Source organism: Crocuta crocuta, unplaced genomic scaffold, assembly GCF_008692635.1.
Source record: "Crocuta crocuta isolate KB4526 unplaced genomic scaffold, BGI_CrCroc_1.0 scaffold69, whole genome shotgun sequence".
NCBI classification, from domain to species: domain Eukaryota; kingdom Metazoa; phylum Chordata; class Mammalia; order Carnivora; family Hyaenidae; genus Crocuta; species Crocuta crocuta.
Genome location: NW_027551576.1, coordinates 969239 through 977633, shown reverse-complemented (window position 1 = coordinate 977633; position 8395 = coordinate 969239). Strand labels below are relative to the sequence as shown.

General features: G+C 46.6%; 1 protein-coding gene across 1 annotated transcript in view; it reads left to right on the top strand.

Moving 5' to 3' along the window:
- CAMK1 (calcium/calmodulin dependent protein kinase I) overlaps positions 1-8395 on the top strand; it is a 19803-nt gene that overhangs the window by 962 nt on the left and 10446 nt on the right. The gene's annotated exons all lie outside the window — the stretch shown is intronic.

Below are 8395 nucleotides of genomic sequence, written 5' to 3'. Positions count from 1 at the left end.
CTCAGTCGGTTAAGCGTCCGATTTAGGCTCAGGTCATGATCTCACGGTTTGTGGGTTCGAGCCCCGCATTGGGCTCTGTGCTGACAGCCAGCTCAGAGCCTGGAGCCTGTTGCAGATTCTGTGTCTCCCTCTCTCTCTGACCCTCCCCTGCTCACACTGTCTCTGTCAAAATTAAATAAACATTAAAAATTAAAAAAAAAATACATCTGAGATGGTGGATGCCACAGAAGCTGGTAAATAGCCTTTAAAATCTATTATTCTAGGGTCGCCTGGGTGGCTTAGTCGGTTAAGCGTCCGACTTTCGCTTAGGTCATGATCTCGCGGTTCGTGGGTTCAAGCCCCGCGTCGGGCTCTGTGCTGACTGCCAGCTCAGAGCCTGGAGGCTGTTTCAGAGTCTGTCACTCCCTCTCTCTCTCTGACCCTCCCCTGCTCACACTGTCTCTCTCTCTCTCTCTCCTAGAAATAAATAAAACATCAAAAAAAATTTTTTTAATCTATTCTTCTATAGTTAATAGGACTCCTGATTTTTAGTGGGACATAAGCCTCAAAGGCCAAATATCCCAGCTTCTCTTGCAGTTAGAATGTGATCCCGTGACTAGCTTTTGGCCAATAGGAGGTGAATGGAAGAGATGTGCGAAACTATGAGGTCATGAGTCCCAAGGGGCGTGCCCTCCATGTTCCCATTTGTCCCTGGCTGGGATGAGACATGGTGGCAAGCCATCTTGAAACATGTGGTCAAAGACAACACCGTGAGAACTCTGGAGCAGCAAGATAAGAAGCCAGGATCCCTCTCACCTTGATTCATACCAGCCTGGGGCTACTTATGACCAGATTGCTATATACTGCCATTTTATTTAAGTCACAGCTATTCTGCGTGCCTATTAGAGAAACCAAAACTTATATTTTAGCTGCTACAGTGGGCCAAGTACTCTTTTCAAAGTATACCTTGGGGCACCTAGGTGGATCAGTTGGGTAAGCATCTTAACTCTTGATTTCAGCTCTCAGGGTCATGAGATCAGGCCCTGCGTCTAGCCCTGGGTTGCGTTCCTCACTGGGTGTGGAGCCTGCTTAAGATTCTTAAGTTTCCTGGGCGCCTGGGTGGCTTANAAAAAAAAAAAAGGATTCTTAAGTTTCCTCTCCCTCTGCCCTTCCCCCTCCTCACACAAGTGGTGTGCGGGCACACGTGTGCACGCACACACACACACACACTCTCTCTGTGTCTCTCAAAAAAAGTATACCTGACTCCTTCCCTTTTTTCCTCCCTTTCTTTTTAAAGTTTATGTATTTTAAGAGAGAGAAAGAGAGAGAGTGCATCCACATGAATGGGAGAGAGGCAGAGAGAGTGGGGGGAGGGGGAGAGAGAGAGAAAGAGAGAGAGAAAGAGAAAAAGAGAGAATCTCAACCAGGTGCCGCACTGTCAGCACGGAGCCTGACATTAGGTCTCGAACCCATGACCTGAGATCATGACCTGAGCAGAGACCAAGAGTCAAGAAGCTTAACCTACTGTCCCACCCAAGTACCCCTCCTCCTTTTCTTTTCTCTCCCTTTCTTTCTTTCTTCTTTTCTTTTCTTTTTTTTAATTTTCTAAACGTTTATTCATTTTTTTGAGAGACAGAGACAGAGCACAAGTAGGGGAGGGCAGAGAGAGAGAAGGAGACACAGAATCTCCAGGCTCTGAGCTGTCAGCACAGAGCCCGATGCGGGGCTCAAACTCACAAACTGTGAGATCATGACCTGAGCCGAAGTGAGACGCTTAACCGACTGAGCCACCCGGGTGCTCCTCTTTTTTTTCTTTCCTACCCTTCTTTCCTCCCTCCCTCCCTTCCTCCCTCAAAAGAATTTGAAGAAGCTTATAATTGAGGATGTGTACAATGAGTTTCATGAAATACCAAATATAAAATTAAGCTCATCAGTTTTAATAGAGCTGCTATCATTAAGCATCAGATTTAGCTTCCTGGAAGCCAAGACAAAAACCACGTTAAGATGAATCAGTCTCTTCCTTTGATAACAGAGGAAAGAGCATCTCCCAATTTTCCTGGCAGAAAAATCCATAATTTCTCATGCTGGGGAAATTTCTCCACTGGAGTCATATATTCATAATATTCTCCATAAGTTTGACCATGTGGTGATTTCTTATCACACCTCTGATGAAAGGTCAGGCCATATTGTTACATGACAGCTCTGGGAAGATACCTCTGCAAGATACGTGACTTCTCGCATTTGCTCCTCTCAACAACTCTAGTCAAAGCAGGTAAGGCCATTACCCCGTTTTACAGAGAAGGAAACCAGGATACAGAAAGGGGAAGGGCCAGATCAGATAGCTGATGGGGAACCAGTTTTGTAAGCGACTCTAGGGCCCTATTCTAAGTGTCCCTCTCTGGACCCGGCAGCACCACCACATACAAAATTCTAGATTGAGGGGCGCCTGGGTGGCTCAGTTGGTTAAGCATCCAACTTTGGCTCAGGTCATGATCTTGTGGTTCGTGAGCCTGATCCCCAAATCAGGATCTGCACTGCTGGTGCACAGCCTGCTTGGGATTCTTGCTCTCTCTCTCTCTCCTCTCTGCCTCCCCCTCTCAAAATAAATAAATAAACTTAAAAAATTATAGACTATCAAAGAAAGGCACGAGAATCATTGCCCCACAATATGCCTGTGTTAGCCAAGACAGATCAGTCAGATCTGGTAAATATTCGAGGGATTCTGAGCCTCCTGAGATGGGCTACTCCTGACTGGATGAGAAAATAGGGACAGGCACCATGAAGGCAGAAAGGAACCCCCAAATTGGGAGCTTGACTGTGGGGCTTCAAGACTGGAAGGAAAAATAATATTTAGAAGCTTCTGTCCCAGGGTAGTCGATAGCTATAAAAGGAGAAAAAAACCTCCTCTCTTTCTGTCTCATTTCTTTNCGAAGTCGGACGCTTAACCGACTGAGCCACCCAGGTGCCCTTTCTGTCTCATTTCTTACTGACATCTATAATGCACCAGGTGCTTTCTGGGGATGCAAGTGACAATGAGGAAACTAGCCCGCTGGCTGAAAGTAACTTTTTGTCTCATTCTCAAAATAACTCTACAGGGGCGCCTGGGTGGCTCAGTCGGTTAAGCGTCCGACTTTGGCTCAGGTCATGATCTCACGGTTCGTGGGTTCGAGCCTCGCGTTGGGCTCTGTGCTGACAGCTCAGCTCAGAGCCTGGAGCCTGTTTCAGATTCTGTATCTCCTTCTCCCTCTGACCCTCCCCTTCTCATGCTGTCTCTCTCAGGAAATAAATAAAACATTTAAAAAAATCAAAATAACCCTACAAAGTAGGTATACTTATCAGTATGATTATGCCATGTTAGAAATGAAGAAATTGAGGCTCAGAGCCGTGAAATGATTTGTCCAAGATCCCACAGCTGGGAAGGGTTAGAGACAGAGTTTGAACTCTGGTCTGTTTGATCCCAAAACTTTTGATAATGTGCCATCACTGTTTCAATAGTAGGAGAAAGAAACGTTGATGGACATGACATTTAAATCCATTCTATTTTTTTGTTGCTATTTTTTTTATCTTTTATCTTTTTTAAAAAAGTTTATTTTTGAAAGAGAGGGAGTGCAGCAGGGGAGGGACAGAGAGAGAAGGAGAGAGAGAGAATCCCAAACAGGTTCTGCGCTGATAGTGCAGAGTCCTACAGGGGACTCAATCCCACAAACCATGAGATCATGACCTAAGCCAAAATCAGCAATCAGACACTTAACCAACTGAGCCATCTAGGCACCCATTTGTTCTTTTTTAAATAAAATTTGAAAAATTGAACACCAAGTTAGTATACACCCACCATCTCCTGGCATACTTTTTTTAAAAAGTGACTTTTTTATTATAAAGTTAATATTACTCAGGGCACCTGGGTGGCTCAGTCAGTTAAGTGTCTGACTCTTGATTGTGGCTCAGGTCATGATCTCATGGTTCATGAGTATTGAGTCCCCACACTGGCAGCATGGAGCCTGCTTGAGATTCTCTCTCTCTCTCTCTCTCTCTCTCTCTTTCTCTCTCTCTGCCCCTTCCCCCCCTCAAAATAAATAAATAAACTTTTTTAAAAAGTTAATATTACTCAACAAAGTTTGGAGAATACAGACATGTAGAGAGAACAAAACAAAGTTTGGAGAATACAGACATGTAAAAGGAACAAAACAAAATCAGATGATTTTTTGACCATTGTTAACATTTATGGCCCCACTCTCTGCTATGAATTACATGTATTTTGCATTTCACACTGAAGTTCCCAAACTGCATACCTGCTTGACATTACAAGCATTTTCATCCTTTTATTTCATTTTTTAAAGTAGGCTCCATGCCCAACATAGAGCTTAAACTCACGACCCTGAGATCAGGAGTCGCACACTCTGCTGACTGACCAGCCAGGTGCCTCGGTCTTTTTATTAAGTAAGTTGCAATACCATCCATTTACGAACCGTGAAAGATTACATCCCATAGGCGCACCTTATGTTTTTTAACTGTTCCCTTCTTGGTGATTTCTTCTAAATTTCGCTGTTAGAAAAATATTTCTTCAAGGATTTTGGAGCATATGGCTTTGTCCTAATTTAGGACTATTTCCCTGAAATTAATTCCCAGAAGAGGCATGCCTGGGTCAAAAGGCCTGGACCTTATTTAAGCCTTTGATGCATATTGCCAAATGGCTTTCCAGAAGATTTTAGCAAGTCATTTTCCCACCAGAGATGTGGAAGTATCCATTGCTTACACTGACAATTTCGGTGTCACTAGTTTTTTAAACTTCAAAATTGAAAGGCTATAAATGGCCTTTTACTTTGCACTGCTTCGATTACTTGTGAGGTAGAAAATGTCCCATGTTTATTGTGTCTTATCTGTCTCCACCGACCAGTCACGGGGTCTGTTTGTTATCAATGTTCAGTGTTCTTCACAAAATGGAAATACTAACCCGTTGTCTATAAAATATTTCCTCAGTCTGAAGTTTGCCTTTTAATGCTGGGTATGATTTTGGAGTCGAGTAGGCTTTTGTTTGTTTGTTTCCAGCAACAGATGTTAGAGAATGTTTTTCTGAGGGCGGCTGGGTATCTCAGTTACCTCTGCCTCTTGATTTCAGCTCAGGTTGTGATCTCCTGGTTCGTGGATGGAGCCCTGCATTTGGTTCTGTGCTGGCACATGGAGCCTGTTTGGGATTCTCTCTCTTCCCCTTCCCCACTCACGTGCTTGTCCTCACTCTCTCTCTCAAAATAAATAAATAAGCATTAAAAAAAGAAAACAGTCTTTAAAAAAAAAAAAGAACGTTTTTCTGTTTTGCAAAGAACCCTGTACATCTTTTCCATAGGAATTCTTAATTCCTAATTAAGAATTCTTAATTCTTAGAATTAAGATTAGAGAAAATGGCCCCTCCGATGGCTTATTTTCTGTGTGTGAGAACTGACGGACATGTCTAAGCTGTCTGGTCATCTTTTTTAATAACAAAGGAGAGAAGAGGAGTATTTCCTTTTTTCCTTCATCTATTTGACTGTCCCTGACTTTTGTTTTAGTACCATGAAATATGCTCATTGGGGGTGGGGGCTGTAGGAGGAAATGTGTATATAGATCTCTGCCTCCCCCAAAGTCTGGAGGAATACGTACCCAAAAATACCGATACTAGTCATTTCTGATTGACGGGAGCAGGCCTGGGATAGATGTGTTATTCATGCGTGCCCAGCACCTGCATTTCCTTTCAGCAAGATACGCTTCTTCATCCCTTGACTCTGGTGTGGCTGCCCATGACAGTACATCTGCCCCATAGAGCAGCACTTCATTTCCCTGGCAATAGTTTGTCTGGGGCCAAGGGGTAGCCATGTTACTCTAGCAGAATTCATCAGAGTCCTGGGGCGCCTGGGTGGCTTAGTCGGTTAAGCATCCGAGTTTCGCTTAGGTCATGATCTCGCGGTTCGTGGGTTCGAGCCCCGCGTCGGGCTCTGTGCTGACTGCCGGCTCAGAGCCTGGAGCCTGTTTCAGTCTGTGACTCCCTCTCTCTCTGACCCTCCCCTGCTCGCGCTGTCTCTCTCTCTCTCTCTCTCTCCTAGAAATAAATTTTAAAAAACATTAAAAAAATTAAAAAAAAAAAAAGAATTCATCAGAGTCCTTCCCTGAGACTGATATATGAAAACTGGGTGGAGATCTCAGCTGGGTGGCATCGGAAAGCTGCGGCTACCTCACACCACGTTTCCTGCCAGGTAGAGAGCTCGCTCGGCAGAGGAAGGGAAGCCAACGTGCAGAGAAATCAAGACGAGGAGAGATACAAGAGAAAATCCTATGAGTCCCGTGTCTCCAGTTTCAGTCACCAAGACCCTGATCCATGGTGTTTTCCCTTCAATCTCGAAGTCAGCTACTGTGAGCCACAAGCCCCTCTTTGGTGAAGCTGGCTTATAGGTTAGGATTGTTACTCGGCAAGGGAAGGAATCTGATCAGTGACAAGGATGGTCTTTGTGTGTTTTTAGTACCTTATGTAATTATTTTTTTAGTAGGCATAGTTTGTTTTTTAAAGACAGAGAATGCATTTGTTAAAAAAGGAAAGCGTAAGTGCCCTCAGACATGCTCAACAGCAGGCAACATGTGAAACAGCGCATGAAAGGTGTACGTCTCGGAAGGACAGAGGCCACCTTATCACCTCAGGAATGTTGTCACTGAGATAAACAGAAATTTGTAGTGGAATAATTCTAGACGAATGGGTGTACTGTGGGGGTAGGGGAGAGAAGAGGCTCAGCCTTGGGTAGGAGATGGGTTTTCCCACGGACTAGGAAGTCTGAGATACAGAGATTCAGGAGAATCCAATTGCCCTTTCGTCCCCTGCCCCTGGACAATCAGGTCCCTTCTCTGAGCTTTAGTTTACACTAAGTCCAGCTTTCACATCTGAACCCGTATGGCGCTCCAGGCATTTCACATTCATTATCTCATAGAATTCTGAGTTGGTCACCATATTCCCATATTCCAGATGAAAAAACTGAGGCTCAGAGAGGTGGAGTGTGCCTTAGATGAGTTAAGTCCTTTTTTGTTGTTGTTATTTGTTTTGAGAGAGAGAGAGGCAGAGGGGCATAGAGAGAGAGGGAGAGAGAGAATCCCAACTGACTGGGGATTGATCACATTAATCAATGTGATCCCAATCCCGGTTGACTGGGGATTGATCTCATTAACTGTGAGATCATGATCTGAGCATTAATCAAGAGTCAGACACTTATCCGGACTGAGCCACCCAGGGGCCCCCGGATAAGTCAGTCTTTAAAGCCTTTCTAGGAACCTCAGCCATCATCCTCTCTCATCTATAAAATGGGCATAACACATCGACCACCCGTGATCCAGTCCCAGGGAAAAGAGAAGTAAAAGCCAGTTGAATTTGTGTTGGGGTCAGGCTTGTCCTCTCCCCAAGTCTCGCTGGAAAATGCAGAACTTGGGGGCAGTGGGAGGTGATGGGGGAGGGGTGGGGGACGAAGCACGCACCTCCTCCGACTCGCCCCGTCCGGCCCCGCCCACACTTCCTTTGAGTTGCTCCCTCCCTCCCCCGGCGCCGAATTTCTTTCCAAGGAAAGCATTGCGCAAGAGACCTTGGTCAGGTTCCTTGGCCCCCCGCCCGCCGTCCCAGGAGCAGTTTGTGCTCCATCCCCCACTCGGAACCTGGCACCCAGCCATCAGCCTCTGGCACCCGGCCAGTCACGTGGCACTTTGGTCTTCTTTGGCTTGCGTCCTCCGGGATCCAGATTTAACCCCCCTCCTCCCTTCCCCTCCCGGTGCCAGTCCCGCAGGGCACCACACCCATTTTAAGGGGCAGGTGCAGGGAACGGGATGTAAACCTCGGCCTCCCGCCTCCCGGAGGGACCCCAAGTCTGTTTTCCCGCCTGTCACCTGGGGCCCCCACCCTACGACTGTCTCTATTCTCTTCACTGCCTACTCTTGCTTTCCCCTTTCTCCACGCCTCCAGCCACCCCGCCCCACCCACCCCTGCATCAGTCTCCTTAGCCCTTTTGAGGGCCTAATTCCCTTCTGGGCACTTGGGGCAAGGGGGACGGTGTGAGGGAAGGGGAGACAGGACCCAAGATCCCCAAGGGAGCTCCCAGGACTTGCCTGAAACTCCACAAGGCGACAGGGTGGAACTGGCCACTCTGGCATCACACAGACCTGGATTCGAATGCAATTTTGCCTCTGACCAACTGCTGATTTTGAACCCTTCATCTCTCGGGGCCTCAGTTGTCCCCTCTGTGAAATGGGGGCCCTACGGAGAGGAAGGGAGGGAAGCATCGAGAAGAGGATCTAACCTGGACTAAGGGGGCTTCCCCCTCGACCGCCGCGCCCCTTCCCCAGCCCGGGAGCGCAGCGGGGCCTCGCCGTCCCGCGTCCCTCCCCCGCAGGCTCCTCCCCCACTGACATCAGAGCC